The sequence below is a fragment of the Triturus cristatus genome, chromosome 11, assembly GCF_964204655.1.
Source record: "Triturus cristatus chromosome 11, aTriCri1.1, whole genome shotgun sequence".
Classification (NCBI taxonomy): Eukaryota; Metazoa; Chordata; class Amphibia; order Caudata; family Salamandridae; genus Triturus; species Triturus cristatus.
This window is the reverse complement of record NC_140594.1, coordinates 466,867,015-466,886,113: the sequence shown is the minus strand read 5'-3', so window position 1 is coordinate 466,886,113 and position 19,099 is coordinate 466,867,015.

The window sequence follows — 19,099 nt, the reverse complement described above, 5'->3', positions numbered from 1 at the left end:
CGGTAGCCCCCCCTTACACATGCGTTTTAAAAAATCCCATACCAACGCAAGGGAAGAAGTGTAACGATTGTTAGCAATATAATCCTTCAGGACCAGATGCATGTAATCGATAAAAGCAGAATTATTTAGAAGATGCCAAGGGAACGAAAATTCCCTGAATTGACCTTGTCTGGACGAACCAAGATATGCAAGGAGCATGATAGGATTATGGTCCGAGGTTACTTTTGGACATACAACCATTGATGCATTGGCCAAAAGCTGGTTATTAGTGAATATCATGTCAATCCTAGAGTATTGTTTATGGGGATGAGAAAAAAAAGTAAACCCAGATATTGTAGGAAACAATGTCCTCCAAGCATCATCCAGTTGGTGGACATGTAATAAATCTCATATTGCAGCCCTAACCCGGACCATTCTAGCTCTTGCAAGCATGTTTGTGGTATCAATTTTATTAATCTAAAATACAGTTGAAGTCTCCCATAACAATAAGATCACCAGCCCAATCTAAGAGTTCAGAGTTCAGATGAGAGATGAGAGATAACCTCAGGACAGTCCGTATTAGGGCCATAGACCATACATACAGTAACCTTCTTACCAAAGATAGAAAGTTGCGCAATTACCCACCTACCCCGGCTATCAGCAAGAGTTCGTAATACAGAAATTGTAGAGAATTTATCCTTCAATAGAGCAACCCCCCTTATAGAGACCGTCTGTGAAGTACAGACGATTAAGTCAAAACCTAGCTTTTTGAAAAAGTTTCTATCTTTATAGGCCAAATGAGTTTCCACCAATCCAACTATTTGAGGCTTGAATCCTTTGAGCTCTTCAGCCACAAATCACCTTTTGCTGGCCAGGCTCAGCCCACAAACATTCCAACTCATAAATTTGACTCTTGACTCAAATATTTCCCGTGCTACTTTAACAATGCCGTGACTATTTGACCCTGCCAAACCCCCATCCCCCTCAAACCATCCCACCCACCTTGTTTCTTGCGAAAGGAATCACCCCCCTTGAAGCTGTCCTGACCCGACAGCAGAGGAAGAACGCCACGACCACCCCCCCAGAGACCCCCGCCATGCCCGCACACCTTACCCCCACCATCCACATCCACATCCATGAAATACATTTTCATCTGTACATTAGTGCCACCCGGGTGGCATTTCCAACCCCCTGTGCTAACCACAAGAAAAAAAAGAACATCAAGCCGAGAAATTATATTAATCAAGGATTAGGGGTGGTTTGCCAATTGGCCAGTGCCCTTTAGCATCCTGCTCACTTAAGAAAAAGTATGAGCGACCATCCTTAATCACTTTGAGCCGAGCAGGCTCCTGCAGAAAGACCTGAGAGCATACAGACTTCAATGAGTCCATAAGCTGACGAAACTGCCATCTTTTATCCATAGATGATTTACACAAATCAGATCTCACAAAGATTGACATAGAGTCGACTTGGAGTGGAGCCGTTGGTCGGGCTTTAAAGAAAATGGCCTGGCAAAGTAGAAAGTTACCCAAAAATACCAGAATGGGCCTAGAGAATTTTGGTTTGGCTTGAGAATTTGATGACAAGAATAGTGGGAGGCGATGTGCTCTTTGAACCTGCGTGTCCATATCCCAGTACCCCAAGTCTGGGAAGGCTTTCTGTAATAAATCCACGACAAATGCACGAGGGTCAGAGCCTTCCTTCCCTTCCGGTACCCCAAAAATCCTCAGGTTATGTCGCTGCTGCCTATTTTCAAGATCATCGATCTTTAGCTGCATAGAAACCAGCTGTGACTCCTGCGAGGAAACTAACTTAACAGTTTGGGTATTGACTTCCTCCACGCCTGCCACCCGCTGTTGCAGTTCAGTGACGTAAACTGTTAAGTGATGAACCCTAGTAGTGACCTCGGATAATGCCTTTTTAATTTCGATACAGTCCGTCCTTGCTTGTTGATAATAAGCTTGTGCTTCTGCTCTCTGAGTGTTTAAAGCCTGCATAATATTGGAGAGTGAGGGCTCATGACCCCCACCATTTCTTCCATCCAGGTGATTCTGCTCAGAAGTATGACCTGTCACAGCTTCTACAGTGACCCGAGGATCATAGGAGGAGGGAGAGGAAGAGACGAGAGAATCAGATACTATGGGTAGAATGTTAAGCTCATCTGGTATTGACCCCTGAGAGTACTGGAGCACCCCGTCAGCAGTTTTTTGACCATAATCAGTGCAGGGGCCTGCGACTGGAACTTGTGCATAGTCCATAATGAATGTATTAGTAATGGCCATGGTAGAGTTATTAGATAGTGAAGGGGCAGGAGGGGTGAGACCAGCCGTACAAACCAGCGAGGTAGCCGGCGAGTCTGAGCTATTCAGCGGAGAGGGGGCCAACATAACCCCCTGAGAGCCTGAGTTGGATAATCTGGAGACAATATTTCTCACTTCACCCTTTGATGACACCCATTTACGTAGCAGGCTTATCCCCGGACCAGCCTTAGTAGAGCTTGCTGCACCCTTCAATCGACCAAGTGCATCTGTGATCTGAGCCCTATTTCCAGTACCACCTCGGCCTCTACCACCTTTACCAGACCGGCCTGACTTAGGGCCCTTATCTTTCGGGGTCCTTCCCTCAGGGGTATTACCCCCTGGGCTATGCACAGCATTGTTACTGATCCTAATGTCGGCACCACAATATCCAGATGAAGCAGTATTTGCAAGAGACGACAGATCCTTCCCAGGTTCCACAAGTAAGTTAACCTGCTCCTTGTTACTTCCAGTTACATTGCCAATATTATCTGTCAAACAGTTACAGTCGATACATGAACTAATCTCCTATACAGTTCCATTGGAATACTCACAGCGTTCGCTATTTAAACCCTCAGATTGGGAGATTCCTCCTAGAACTGGGGAGATAATCCCAGCTTCATCATCAAGTGGCAAAGAGGGAGAGAGAGAATCAACAGGGACTGAATCTACTGAGCTCACCCCCAAGAGAAGAGTCTCCATTCTTAGAAAACTCACAGATTCCTCCATGCCCCCCCAGTCCTCATTAACTGTGGCATTAAGAACTTCGACCACCTGGGCGGGGGGGCATCAGACTCGGAGCCGCAGGACTGGAGAAGCGCTGTAGCTTTCCCTGAACGTAAAAGCTTAAGAATAGGCTTCCCCACCTGAGGGTCTATTGGACTGGCTGGAGCATTATTACCTGGCAGACCTCTCCGGGGCATTATGACATTGACAGCAGCAAAATCAGTCTCAAAAGCAGTCTGACCTTCCAGACGATCCACTGATACAGGATGGCCACCGCTTTCTGCTTGAACCTCTACTCACCCTCGACGAGTTGGCCGTGGGGGGCCATCACTCCCAGCTTCTCCCTCAGAATTTTGGATCCCGGCGTCCATTTTTCACAACCGCTTCTGCTCCTACCCGTGCTACTGATCACCCAAACGCCAGCAGGATCACTGCAGACAAGCCTAGAAGCACAAGAATCCAGCATTGGGATTGCTAGAAGCGGCCTTCTAGCTGTAAACCACCTCACTGCATGAGCGCCGTGAATCCTACAGCTGATGCAAGTGAGCCGGCACATTCGCCGATTCGCAGGACCGGAGAGGGGATAGGCGAGCAGAGTTGAGGCCGCCGACCGCCACACCTCACACTGCCAGAGAGAGAAAACCGTAAGTCAGCAGTGTTTTTACTCGGCAATCATTCCGCATACCCTCGTCGAAACATATGCAAAGTAGTTGGCTGTTCGTGTAGCCATCCGGGTATTGAATTACCACCGCGGACGGAGAGGCATCGCGGCAGGCATCCCGGACCTTCCGGAGAGAGCAGACATGTATCCTTCAGCGGCGGATGCGATCCGCCATCTTCCTTCGAGTGGTATCTTCCTACGCAATCAAAGACCGAAAGTCCCCTACTTTTAAACCTTGCCAAAAGTATACAAACACTCAAGATCCTTTCGGGTCGCTCCATTGTATTAGGGATTGATTCTGTGTTAGAACCTCTATCACAATTTTGGGATTTCTTTTTGTGTCCCATGGTGCAGAGCATGCCAGCGTATGTAAAGGATACAGGAGAAGTACTTAATATCAAAGACATTCAATTTGACCCTAAGGAAGAGGTAATGATCGGACTCAACATCGAGTCTTTATACACGAATATCCCTCAAAGAGAAACCCTCTTTACGGAAGATTGAAACTACCAAACTACCAGATCATTCATCATGTGCTTTGTGGAAATAGCTCTAACAAAAAACTTCTTCCAATACAACACATTTTACTTACAAGTCCATGGTACCTCCATGGGAAGTTCTTTTGCGTCTAGTTTGGCATGTTTGTATGGGTCATTCTTTGAAAGAGAGAATATCTATACTCGAGACAATCCATTCTTTGACCGTATAAAAAATTATAGAAGATACATCAATGATGTGTTTTTGATTTGGAAGCGGGACAGAGCCTCAGCAGACCAATTCCTGGAATGGCTCAACAACAGGAACCCCTACTTGTTCTTAACATCAACTATGACCTTAGGATCCCTCCTGTTCTTAGACGTGACCATCTAGGCTGAAAAAGGAGCACTGGTGAGCAGTATTTACCATAAACCAACTGTTAGAACTGGGGTCACCAATTCCGATGTGGTAGCTTGGCGTGAGGTAGGAAGGCGCCCGGAGGCAATGTTTAAAGCGGTTGTGCAGCACTCACTCACCCAGACTCAGCAATGCGCACACAATGAAGGACACCACACCAAGTTGTTTGGTAAAACAAGATCTTTTAGCTATCTCACGTCATGGCAAATTAGTTCATTTCAGGAATAATGCAAGTAATCTCACGACAGCAGTAAATTCATTCAAGTAACTGGTAATCGCAGAGCAACAATCAATTAATTCCAGCAAGTAAAGCAGTGAATTTCAGGGCAACAGTCAGTTCGTTCAAATCAATAGGTCAGCGACTCTCAAGATAACAATTAATTCATCCAGGTAAATAGAGCAGGAAATCTCAGGGCATCTTTGAACTCATTGCGGCACAAAACAGGCATAGATTCATTCAAGTGTATAGTACCAACAATCTCATGGCAACAGGTAATTCATTTTAGTGAACAGGACAGTCTCCTGCCCTATCGGGCCCCAACAGTTTCACAGGTAGGCCCAAATGGGGCCTTCAGGGCCCGGTTGCAGTTCCCCAAGGGGAGGGGCGATCACGGGGCTGGCTCCTCAGCAGCCCCGCTATCCACGTCGATCTCTGCCCTCCCCCAGGGGGGTTACCTTAATGCCTTTGGCCTCAGTAGGCCTGCGCTGCTTTCCTGGCCTGCGGGGATTGAATGGGGACCCCCGCTCTCCTTGGGGCCCCCGCGTCGGTGGTTACAGGTGGCTCCGGGCCTTCCGGGATTCCCCATGGCCCGGGAGCCAATGAGGTTGCGGCATTCTGGGGGCCGGGCAGCGGGAGCCAATAGGATGGCGGCTCCCAGAGGGCACGGCCACTGGAACCAATGGGGCCGCGCCTGCCACTTGGTGCAGCTGATGTCACACTCCAGGCCTAGCGTGCCCTGCCTCGCTACCGCGGTGGCCATCTCAGGCTTCAGGGGCTGCAGCGGCGATTCTCAGGCAATGCAGGGCTGGGGTCAGTAGTTGCCGGGGCCGCGGCGGTGAATCTCGGGCCTACGGCGCACTCTGCGGTAACGCCCAACCACGGCACCCACGTTAGTGGCGCAGGCGACACCTCTGCTTTCACAGTGCTTGGGCCGCAGCGGTGATCCTCGGCAGATGAGCGCTCCCAGAGCACAGTGCCAGTATGCAGGTACCGGGCTGTGGCGGTGATGTGGGGCAGGCAGCACTCAGCGTTCACAGCGCTGGAAGGTCACAGCACGCAAAGGGGCACAGCAGTAGGTCCACTAAATCCTGGGCCGCGGCGGCAAAGGCTTGCAGCGCTTGGACTTCCCGGCACTTGGGAGTCATAGCAGGCAGGGGGAGGCACAGCAGCAATTCGGTGGTGTTATGGCGATGTAGCGCTGAGAGGTTCCACAGCGCTTGAGAGTCTAAACATGCAGGGGCACAGCAGTTCCAACCATATAGCGCTAGGGGAGCGCAGTTCTGGCAGTTTAGCGCTAGGTGGGCACAGCGCTTTACCAGCAGTTTCTGAACAGCAGTGCCCACAGCAAGCAGTCCCCTTCTTCTTTACAGCGCCTGGATGGCACTGCGCTTATTTTGGGGGGAGTAGATGGCTGGTCTCAGTTGCAGGTTCTTGGGGGGGAGAGTAGGGGTTGAGTTGGAAGGCATAGGAGGGCAGGATGGTTCCCTACAGCACACTGGAGTTGGTCCCGTGGGCTCCCCCTCACTGGGCAAGATCAGTAGGCTGGCAGAGTCCCTCATCTAACTTGGGTACAGCAGGGCCTAAGCTCAGTCAGTCGCGGTAGTGTAGGTTCCTCCCCGAGGCCCAACCGCCTACGCTCCGGCAGAGGTTCCCCCAGGTCCAGTGGTGCCCCCAAATAACTAGTTCAGTTTCCCTCCTTTCCACTTATACCCCCAGGTCAGGTGAACCTCCTGTAAAGGCGGCAAAGCATAACCCCTCCCAGGTCTGGAAGGTTCCAGGAGCTTTCACATATCTGTCTATGGGACAAAAAGGCGGGATGGCGAAGATACAGTATCAAGATGTCCCAGCCTGCTGCTAACCACTAGTGCATGTATGCAATGGCCACTCCGCAGTAGCAGGGGCCTGTGGCAGTCATGGTAATAGGAGAGAGCACCTGCACCTCAGCACAGTTTGGCAGTGGTAAGGCGCCCAGAGACCTAGGGCCAACAAAAAGATCTTGGCAAAAATGAGGCGACCAGGGCAAAAAAACCGGGGTAAGACCACCCTAGGGCTAACAGGTCTAACACCAATGGACAGGAATAACTTGCTCGCTTTCAAAAGCTTCCATCCCAACTCTTTGAGAGAGGATCTGCCATATGGGCAATTTCTATGCTTGCATAAAAACTGCTCAAGCGACTTTAGCAAGGAAGTAGAACAGTTGAGTCTCAAACTCCGAGAACGGGAATACCCTGACCATGTGATGAAACAGTCATGGAAGTAGGCCAAAAATAACAATAGGAGGACTTACTAGAAACCCATTCACGGGAAATGGAAGACAGAAGCATATGCATCACCACATTAAACACAGCATTCAATCAAGGGCAAAAGATAACCATGAGGAACTGGCGAATTCTGAACTCGAATGGATTAAACTTACAGAGTCCCCTGTTCTCTTTCAAAAGGGCGTGAGTATAAGATATGGTGGTGCACACAACACCCAGGACCACAAAACCGATAGGAAAATGGGCTGACACACCATGGGGCCTACCTCCCATTACTGGACACTATGCATGTGGTTACTGCAAAGCTTTCCCTTTAACAACCAGTGGTAAAACAGCCGATGTACGTTTACGCCAGCCATGGGAATTCGGAAATCACACCACCTGCAATTCTGAGAATGTTATTTACCTCATCAGTGCCCATGTGGGCTCCAATATATAGGTATGATGACCCGATGAGTGAAGATCAGAATACTGGATCACATGAGTAGTATAAGATGTTGGAAGGTTAATACCAAAATAACCTCACACTTCCAGGAGAGGAACTATACTGAAAAAGGATTAAAGTGGACCGTGATTGACAAACCATATCTCCCACCAACAAGAGATGCCACAAACCTAGTTTTTCTGAGGGAACAACGATGGGTGCACAGATTAAAAAGCAGTAAAGAGGGGTTAAATTACTCCATTCCCTGGCACCATCTGAATAATATACTATAGGGCCCTGGAATGATCACCCACCACCTCAGCATGAGGCAACACAGGGTATGTCACCTGGGTGACGTGGGTACACCACGAACAGAGGGGTCCCGAAGGAAGAGTGGTCCTTTGTTTGCATTATTTTGGCACAATGAGGACAATGGAAGTGAGTCCCTGACAATGTGAGATGAAAGCAGGTGGTTCTGCTACTTGCATATAGAGCCATATTACTTCAAAACAGTTGACAGCAGAATTGCACATCATCACACAATAGATCCCTTGGGGGAGATTGCATGGGGAGCCATGACATTAGAGAAAATAAACACAGAATTATGAATCTACTTCCCTTTTGAGAAGCGTTTAGCGAACTGCCCAATTCCAGTTTATCATTGGTTATATGAAGGGACAGAGACCTGTTCTCTGGTGCAAAACACAGATCAATTGAACTGAAACAATTAAATTCCAGACGTTAAGCATAGGGCACATATACCCCTGCAACAATTCTCCTAGAAAAGATAGAGGATTCTGCGTTTTTCCTTTTTTTAATTTTTTTATTATTATTAAATACCTGGTTTGATAACAATAAATACATTTATATAATAGACAATCTGACATAGCTAAATTTTTACATTGTTGGTCATAAATAATACATAATACATAATCAGGTGTTTTATCATTCCATTAGATATAAAATACAAAGATATAACATTTGGAGAAATCTGAATACATTCTGTATGTAGCTCTGCCCTACCATTGGAAGTTCCTCCACCTCTTCAGAGGAGCCCATATTTCTAACCCCACCTCCCTCTTCTTCCTTCCCCTACGACTGTATAAAGCAGATTCAATATTATGTATCCCAAGCAGTCTAGATAGCCACAGTTGAAACGTAGGGGCCAAAGCGTCTTTCCAACTTCCTGCTAACATTAAACGCAAGACGGCTAGACATAAAAACACAAAGGCTTCCTCCTCCATCTTCAGCCCCAGGATGCTGTCGATACCTGTTATCATTAGGGTTGGGGATAGGTTGATCTTTCTACCTAGCAGCCCCTCCAAAAACTTTTCAATCTCTTCACAAATTATACTCAATTTATTACATTGATAAAACATATGGATCAGATTGGCGGGCCCCTCCATACACCTTGGACATTTATCATCTTCTCTTTTATTCCACTCATATAGTTTGGAGGGTGTATAATATAAATTGAATATGGTTTTGTAATGTTGTGACTTTAAATTTGTGGAGCAAAAGATTTTCCCTGCCATTTGCAATGCTTTGTCCACAATGACATCCGGATCACCTAGTTTCTGCATCCAGGAAGCCTCAACCTTTTCAATATCATCTTGTAGACTTACTAACATGGTGTTATATACCACTTTAATTTTAGTCCCCCCACCTAAAATATAATCAAACATCTTGATTCTGCCACCTGGACATATCCTTGGTCTGATACCCATTAAAGTATTACGTATTTGTAAATATTTAAAGCCTTGATTATCTTGTATTCCAAATTTCTGTTGAATAGTGCCGAAGTCTAGGATTTGCCCCCCTTCCCAGATATCCCCTATTCTTGTAACCCCTTGTTGTTCCCAGACTTTCCCCAGTCTATCAATGCTAAGTTGAGGAAAAGGATTTGAATTCCAAAGGGGGGTATAATAGTTTATTTTAGGCATTCCTATTAAGCTATAGAACCGATTCCAGACCTTCCAGGCACTATCCATCAATTTATATCGGGATTTTTTATAGTATCTTTTATCCGTTCTCCGTAACAGGAGTCCTATGGCTTCCCTGCCCAACATTAGTTCATATATAGATGGCAATTCTGAGATACCATATAGGTTATCTGTATGATGTTTGGCCGGTTCAAATAGTGTTGCCATTTGGCTAATTAGACAAGAATAATGGTAGAATCTGATATTAGGCATAGCAAGTCCCCCCTTTTCCTGCGGCTGCGAGAGATATTTCATAGATCGTCTTATTTTGCCGTACTGCCAAACGAAGTTCATAAATGTTGCCTCTATTCATTTCATTAATCCTTCATCAATCATATAGGGGATAGATCGAAAGAGATAGAGTAATTTGGGGAGCATAGTCATCTTCAATACATTGACTCTACCTATTATTGTCAAATGTAAAGCGTCTATTCTTTTTAAATCCACCGTCATATTTGCTAATAACGGGTCAAAATTATCTTTAATAATTGCTTCCGGTACCGGGCTCACTCTGACCCCCAAATATACTGCAGAATCAATGCGTCTTTCATCGTTCATTATAATGTTACTCGTACACACTATCTGTGTCTTACTATCATTTAACAAATATCCGGAGCCTCGTCCAAATATCATTAGCAATCTCTCTTATACTATTCATAGCCCGGCCTGGTTCGGGGGTTAATATTGCAAGATCGTCAGCATAGGCCAATAGTTTGGTCTCAAATTCATTACTAACTATTGGTCTAATATTATCACATCCTATCAATCTTTGAATTAATGGGTCTATATATAGAGCGAAAAGAATTGGTGAACAGGGGCATCCCTGACGTGTCCCCCTGGATATAAATATTCTTTCCGAACTTGTGCCCATTAATTGAATTCTGGCCGTCGGTTCAAAGTACATGGCCTTGATAGAACTTATTATTTTAGGCCCAAAGCCTCTATATTCCAATATCCCCCAAAGATATTTCCATGTGACACGATCAAAGGCCTTTTCTGCGTCGAGAAGGATCAAGGCCATCTGTCCATCCGTGGCAGCCTGCATATCAAAGAGTGAAATAACCCGCCTGATATGTTCTGTGGTCCCACGACCCGGAATAAACCCATGCTGCCACGGGAAACGAGTCCGCCTATGATCCTTCCGAGCCTTTTGGCCACTACCTTTGCGAAGATCTTAGTGTCACTATTAATAAGGGATATTGGGCGATATGAAGCCGGGTTCTCTGGGGGCTTCCCTTTTTTATGAAAGACTATTATGTTGGTTTCTTTCCATGAATCCGGGATTTCCCCGGAGCTCATTATACCGTTAAATAAATCCAGAAGTATGATAACGATCTCATTCTGTATACATTTGTATACCTCTAGCGGAATGCTATCGGGCCCAGCAGCCTTCCCAGCACGTAAATCTTGTATTGCTTCTGCAACCTCCCCTTTTTCAAAATCTTTCTCCAGTACCGCTAAATCTTGGCTACCTAGACGTGGGCCTGAGTCTAAAAATTCACGACTGTCATCATCTGACAGGTTCCCTTCCTTATATAAATGCTGATAGAAGCGTTGAAACACATTTATTATATCTTCTGGTTCAGTATAAGACCTTTCCCCCTCTACTATATTAGTTATTTTATTCTTTATATTTTCCTGTCTGATCCGTAGGGCTAACAATTTTCCTGCCTGTTCTCCCGTCTCATAGAGCTTATCCCTCTGGGTCTGGTATTCATCAGCAGATTTTTGTGCTATCTCTTTAAGTATCTCTGCTTTAATACATATAATCTTCTGCTTAATCCCCGAGATCTCACCCCCCTGGCTAATATATTTAATATGTTGCTCCTCTGCTTCAGCTAACTGACCCATTAATCTGTTATTATTCTCACGCTCTTCTTTCTTCCCTTTAGCTGAAAAGCTTATTGTTTCCCCTCTAAGAGCTGCCTTAAATGCATCCCAAACAGTGTTTCGGGATGCACTATAGCGATTCATATTAAAATACTCCTGGGTCCGCTTCCTTATATGTTCAACAAAACTGGGATTAACTAGAAGCTTCCTCTCAAATGTCCATTTTGTTTGTTTCCTATTCGGCCTATATACCGGAATCTCCAGAATTAATGGGCTATGGTCCGACAAAATTTTTGGAAGCTTCTCAATTGTAACATTCTTAATTTCAGAGCTAGAAATCAAAAAATAATCTAACTTGGTATATTTATTAAATGGGTGGGAAAAATATGTAAACCCAGGTTCCTTTGGCTTCTTATTCCCCCAAACATCTATCAACTCGTGTGAATCCCTTAGAGCTTTTAATGTGCGATATACCTTGGGTTTACGGCCTGTATATATACTATTTTTTTTGCCAAAATCGACCGAGATATTGAGATCCCCACATACTATCAGGGGTCTTGTCCAGTTAACTAATTCAATCTCCAGCTGTTCAAATAATTCGGGATCGTCCTGATTCGAGCCATATATTGTGCATATTGTGTATCCCATATCAAGCTCTACTAATGCCCATCTACCGAGGGCATCTGATAATTGGCGTTTTGCCCCCCCTAAAAATGATTTAGCCAAAATTGCAACCCCTCTGATGTTAGATGTCTGGGTGGAGCACGCCAACAAATCAAATCCTCTAATATTTAAAAGAGATCGTTTTGCCCAAGGAATATGGGTTTCCTGAAAACAAACTACGTCTAAGTGATTTAACCATACAAACTGTCCTTGCCGTTGCCTTTTCCTCCAATCATTCAGGCCACCAATATTCATCGTGCCTACCCTAAGCCTATCCATTTTCTTCTTCTAAGTAACCACACCCAATTGATACAACCAACCAACATCAGTTTTATATAACGAATCTGTTTCAAAGTTACCATACAATACCAGGTATTTCTTTTTCCCCTCCCCTCCAACAGGACCGAGACCCCCCCCCCGAGCCCCCCCCACCCAATCATCTCCCTCCCCAACACCCACCACTCCCTCCACCCTGTAAAAGCGCTCAGACCTTGGTCTGTGCATGTGATGTGTGTGTGAATCACTAGCGGCTTGGGTCAATCCAATTTAAACAGAATATATATTTTTTTAAATCACCCCCATAAATCAAATTCAACATATAGCCCAAATAACAGAATATCTCTTCCTTTGGCTTTCAAAGCCATCCCGAAACCAGTATTACTGCGATTTTTATAGGTCTTTTATAAGTCCAAAGCATCCAGGTATTCTCTGGCTTTTATTTCCGATGCAAAAAATCTTGTATGCCCGTCATGAATAATCTTGAGTTGCGCCGGATTTATTAGATAGACCTGAATATTTTTCTCTTGAAATGGCTTTATTAGTTGTCTCAAACGCCAGCGTCTCTCTACAGTTGAGTGACAGAGGTCCGGCTGTACAAAGAAGGAGACCTCTCCCACTGATCTCCTTGCCTCTGGCCTAGCCTTTTACGATATTGCCTGGCGCAAGAGGAAATTACCAAAGTAAACAAGGACTGCCATTGGTTTGTCCCCCTCAGTAGACCGAACACGAGGTTTGAACGGAGTTCGGTGTGCTCTCTGGATCTGTAAAGCCCAGCTCCACTCTGACAGCTCCGTGAAAGCTGATTTAAAAAGATCAATAATATATGCCCTTGTATCCTGTCTCTCCTCCCCCTCGGGAATCCCCAGCACCCTGAGATTATTCCTCCTTTGTCTGTTCTCGAAGTCTTCCAGCTTCCACTGAATATCCTTTATTTGAGCGCCTTGGGCCACCGTCTGTGTTAGTGCGCTGGTTGCTTCCGCTTCTGTTGATACTATTCTTTCTTCAAGATTTGTCACTCTATCGACCATGTTAGTACATGCTTTGGAAAGTTTTCTGACTACCCCCTGCATCTTTCTCATTGCGGCCTGTGCCTTTCGGCTATCTTGACGTGTCTCTTCTCTATGAGAGAGAATGGCCTGGTGTATTACCTCCAGAGTGGGGGAAATTGTATCGGTATCTGACGGTGGTATACCAGTACCCGATAGTGGGGTAGCCGCTGAATAGTCCCAGCTCAGATCTTTTTTCTCCCGCCTCTGAATTCCGGGAGGCTGCATTAGCTTTTTTTCCATTACCGGGGGCTCTGGGTCACTATCCTCAAGTTCTGACTTTAGGTTACTAGCCCCTGGCGATGAGCTTAACACGTCATCTGACCACTCTGCCCCTTCTGAAACAGAAAAAAAAGCATCGCTTGGCTCCTTATCGGTGTCAGTTCCATTCTTACTCCCTGCCCCCATATCTTTTTCTAGAGACAAATTATACAGCTCAGATGTCGAAGGGGAATGCCGTGACCCCTTTCCTCCATCCTCTTCTCCTATGGGTATGGGAGCTTCCTCCTGCATAACTTTGCCACTCTCTTTAATCTCCTGGTTCCTGGCAATAGCCATTGCTTCTGTCTTATCTTGGGGGAGAGAGGCCGGGGGGGGGGGAGTCGAAATTGCAGTCTCCAAGCTAAACTCAGTATCACTATTGAGACAGGAGCCCTCGCCTTCGGGTTCACCACCTTGAGTCTCTCCATCGCCCCTCATACTCTTTGTACTCGGGATTATTAAGGTTCCAGAGACCCTTACTGGGCTCACCTCCCTACACCGCTTCTGTCTTGTAGCAGCTTTCTCCATTATCACTTTTGTTGTAGTTGCCGTTGCAGTTGCTGTGGCTGTCTCCGCCTCTGCCCGTGGTTCCTTTCCCCGCATCAACAGATCTGCAACAGAGGGGCCGGCAGGACGATTCTTTCCTGAATTTCCGCCCCTCCCTCTCCTCGGCGGGTCCGAAGCAGTGAGCTGGCGCTTTCCATCGATCGACCGTTCGGAGATATCCAGGCAAGCCGATGTATCTCCCCATGCCCCTCGAGCTGATGCTGCCGCTGCCACTGCCTTTAATCCGGATGCAGTCACGTTCTTTGGAGCCATTACTCCGACTTCGCGAAGCCGCTGAAACAGGTACTTTAGGACGAGGCGTTCCGTTGATCGGGAGTTGATTTTGAACAGAAGCGCCAAAGCTCTCTTAGTGAGCGTCCGTATCACAAACATAGGGGGGGGGCTAAATTCCCAGTAGCAATACACCAGATGGGGGCCTAATTTAGCGTTTAGACCCAACGTAGCCCACTAGTGTTTTCACCCGGCCACCTAAGCGGCCGCCATCTTGCTTCCAACATGGATTCTGCGTTTTTCCTAATACATAAAATCGCAGAAGCAGATTAGAATAGCTAAGAACTCGAGCCATCAAGAAATTCAAGATTGCCGCATCTTTAGATCCAAGAAAACGAGGGTTGCAGGTCTAGCTCATTGGCATCTAGGCAGCAATAGGAAGAATACAATAGACAAGACACAACCCATTATTAGGAGGACTCGGGAACATTCCGGTATGGTCAGTTGACACGGAGTGGCATATCCAGAAAAAAACAACCAATGACCAAGTATGTCCCGGGGGGGCACGCTATGAATGTTACTGCATTGCACATCGGCACTAGTTTGGGTGCGGTTCCAAGGGAGAAAACAGATTTGGCATTCCTAGAACCTGGGCAAGGTGGTGTAGTTACTCTCCCACCAGTCCTCATGTCACTTAGTGGGAGGTCATTTGGGAACAGATCTGGCCTAACGCTGTCATGATTATGGGTGCATTCCCATGTGAAACTGACAGGCTATACGCCACAGACATACAAATACTAAAGCTATGGTGGGGCGGACAAGCATGCCACTACCAGTCTCCAGGGTGATTTGGACGGAGAGAGTAGGATGGGTTCCATAAGTGAAAATACATTTTACAATCCCATAACCTGAGTAAGATGATGAAATTGCTCTCACCAGTCCTCATGCCGCTTACTGAGAGGTCATTTGGGAACAGATCCTGTCTAACACCGGCATGATTATAGGTGCACAAAAATTGTGCCATTGACATGCTAAAAGCTAAGGGCACAAGAATTCTATACCTAGGGTGGTGTGTGGATAAGTATGCCACTGCCAGTCCCCACGGTGATTTGAATCATGGATTAATTGACAAATACCATGGCTGATATTATGTAAAAGCGGAAATCTGATAAAGTGCTAAAAGTCCATATAGGAAATAAGAAGGGGCATGAAGGAAAAAGCCACATAATACAGTTAAAAGATAGACTATTTAGAGTTAGTAGCATATTATGGAGCCAGAAACAGATGATATTACACTTGCCATATTATGTTCTTTCAGAGCACACGTCTTGTCTAGCTGTGTGTGACTACAGGGAGGTGTTGTCAGCATGGTACCAGGTTCAAAGATTAGGGGCCTCATGTAGGTAGCCAAATACCGGTCGGTAACGGCCGATTTTCGGTAATTATACCGTTACCGACTGGTATTTAGGCTTTTGGTATGTAGGGGGACAATTTCTGTATTCGGAATTTACCGAATCGGTAATAATTACCGAATCGGTAATTTTACCGATTCGGTAAATTCCGAATACAGAAATGAGATGTAGGGGGAGTGTGTGGGTGTTGTTATGAGTCGGTATTTACCACCAACTAATAGTTGGTGGTAAATAATGAATGGATGTGGAAATGCATTTCATAGCGCCTACAAGTGTGCAATGTGGCAGACATACATGCCCTTAGGGCATGTATGTGTGCCACATGTGCACACATGGCCGATTCAGGGGTGCAACAGGGTGTCAATGTGACACCCTGCCACCCTTGCATGTGTTCCCCCCATTACCGAATCGGTATTTACCGATTCGGTAATGAGGCATACCTTCCCATCAATGGGAAGGTATGCCTCATTACCGAATCGGTAAATACCGATTCGGTAATTACCGAATTTTAACGAATCGGTAATTATTACCGACTCATTACCTACATAGCATTTACCACTTCATAAATACTGAATCGGTAAAATTTGGTATTTATGAAGTGGTAAATGCAAGCCCACCTACATATGGCCCTAGTTCACAAAACTCGGGTAACATAACTGATTTCGGCCTTACCAAAAAGGTGCTTGTGTTTTAAACTTTCAGTGAGCTCATGATTAAAGAGTCTCTGTCCTCACTTGGTGATGTAAGGTTGATTTAAATCCATTTCATAATTGGTCAGACTTTGACAAAGACCAGTCTCAAGAGGGATCTACACCCTGAAGAAGGCTAGTGACTCAGTAGGGCAATACAAAATGGCTGAAGCATGTTGGTAATGGCAGATGGGGTAAAGGAGCGGTAACTCCTCCTGAACATCCTTTGTTCGACTCTTAATTTTGTCAAGGGTGACCAATAATAAAGGAGTACAGATGGTACCTCCTTAGGCAGTTTTATCTCACTTTCCTTCTGCACTAGTGATCCCTTGACAGGGAAACCTTTCTCTTTTCCTTCTTTTTTCACCTCACAAAAAAATAAGCACTCCACTCAGTGTGTTGGTCTGCACCCAGGCATTGACAGGTGCCCTATGATGAAGCATGCCACTATATAGTGGGTGAGGGCATTATTAAGGAATCTGTTGATTTTTCCCTTATATCCCTCTTCTGCAATCCTTTCGTCCTATCGACTTTTTAGGATAGAGGCACAGATGTAGCGCAGTGCAGCAGGGTCTCTGTGGTAGTTTGTAGTCCTTCTCTTTTTGTGAGTTTTGATACTTTCTTGAGGGGAGTTAGAGATGTCTCACTCCCTAGTTTCTCCTTTTTGTGGTTTTAGACTATGGAATGAACCTGGTATTTTCGAACACAGAGGTGAGAACAGGAGAAGCGAGGGGTATTTTACTTCCTCTCGGCGATTACTGAGTCCTCACTTTTTCAAAGTCACTTAATTGATTATGGCAGCATCAAAGATTATTGTGGTTCTTATGGTTATCGCAAGAGAGTCATTGAGTTTATTTGTATGCACATGGCCATGTTATTCCGGAGAGACTTCAAACATGCACTTAGATAACATTATTGAAATAATGAGTGCTGTGAGTGGACGCTATTTGAGCATTAATTAAAAAATACACTGAATTTCAGAGAAATGACTGATAACTTGTCTGGCGCATTCTGGCAACTGTAGGACTCTTTGCACCACTAAGACACATGATAGCTTTGATTCAAAAGCATGTGACATTGTACTGTGAACCAACACACCCGCGAACAAGGCTAAAACGAGATAGCTGAAACGCTTGAGTAAACGGAGTATGTTGCATTTTTTCTATTTGGAAATAAAACGTATGGTTTCCTCAGGAATTGGGCTTCAGCAATCCTTTTTTTAAATATATGTATGTGTGTGTATATATCTATATTATTTATTATAGTTTCAGTAAACATTTTAATATTTTACTTATTTGGTAATTTCTTGAATGGTTTGCAATTGATTTCTTAAAATTTGTTATGTTTTATTTATAGCTGTAAATTAAACAAAATGCTAACAATATTTAATACAATGTTAAATATATATTTATATTATTAGTGCTACATTATATACATCAATATATAAATATATATCCATACAGATACACAGAGGGCCTTTGGGTCAGGTCTGGTCTGCCATTGGTCTATCTAAGGACAATTTACACTCTGTTTCGATCCAGGATAGTGAAGTGCATGTGGTAATGCTTCAGCCCATATTAGTCATTGGCTCTCTTGCCCTGTGAATTATGGAAATTTCCATTCACATGTGCACATACATCTGAAAATGCGAGAGCTTCTGTGTCAAGTCTGTTTGCCCAGCTATTTAGGTGGGAATTCTCTTCTCTTCTAACTTATAGTTTATTTGAATGTTTCTTAAGCCAATACCTACAGTTTAATAGGGAGTGCTAATGGGTTTCTTACTTGCCACTCATTTCATCTGCAGAGCACCACTCCAGAAGTGGGCACTTTCTCTAAACCAGGTGTTAGACTTGACAGCTGTAGGGTGGTCTTCCCCCAACTTTTAGCCTACCTCCCTCCATTTTTTTGTACTAGTTTTTGCTGTTCTTATGACTCTGCACGCCTTTCCACTGTTAATCAGTGGTAACATGCATGTGCTCTCTCCCCTAAACTGGCAACATTGTATCATACCCAATTGGCATATTTAATTCACTTTTAAATCTCTAGCAAAGTGCACATGTGCCCAGGGCCTGTAAACTAAATGCTACTACAGCACTGATTGTGTCACCCACATAAATAACCCCTAAACCATGTCTCAGGCCTGCCAGTGCTAGGCTGTGTGTGCAGTTTACTGCCACCTCGACTTGGCATTTAAGACTGCTTGCCAAGCCTTAAACACACCTTTTATTACATATAGGTCACCCCTATGAAAAGCCCTTGGTACCCCAGATGGCAGGGTGCTATGAAAGTAAAAGGTAAGGCATGTACATGTATGTTTTACATGTCCTGGCAGTGACAAGCAGATACATTTATTTTTCACTGCCATGAGGCCTACTCCTCTCATAGGCTAATATTGGGAATTCCTTAAAATGCCTTTAAGCTGTAATTCCTGTTCTGAAAGGAGTAACTTTTTCATGCTTCACATCTTTTGAATGGTAATTATAAATCCTCTTTATTGGTGAAGTCGGATTTAACATTACTTCTTTAGAAATCCCGCTTTTAGAAAGTGGACATTTCTCTGCTCTCACTTCTTTGTGTGCCTTGCAGCCTGTTTCCAATGCACATCTGGGCTGGGTGACAGTTTCATTCTGTGCATTCCCTCTTGACAGTCGCAAGCACAGGAAGGCTAGATGTGGCTGAGTACCCATCTACATACATC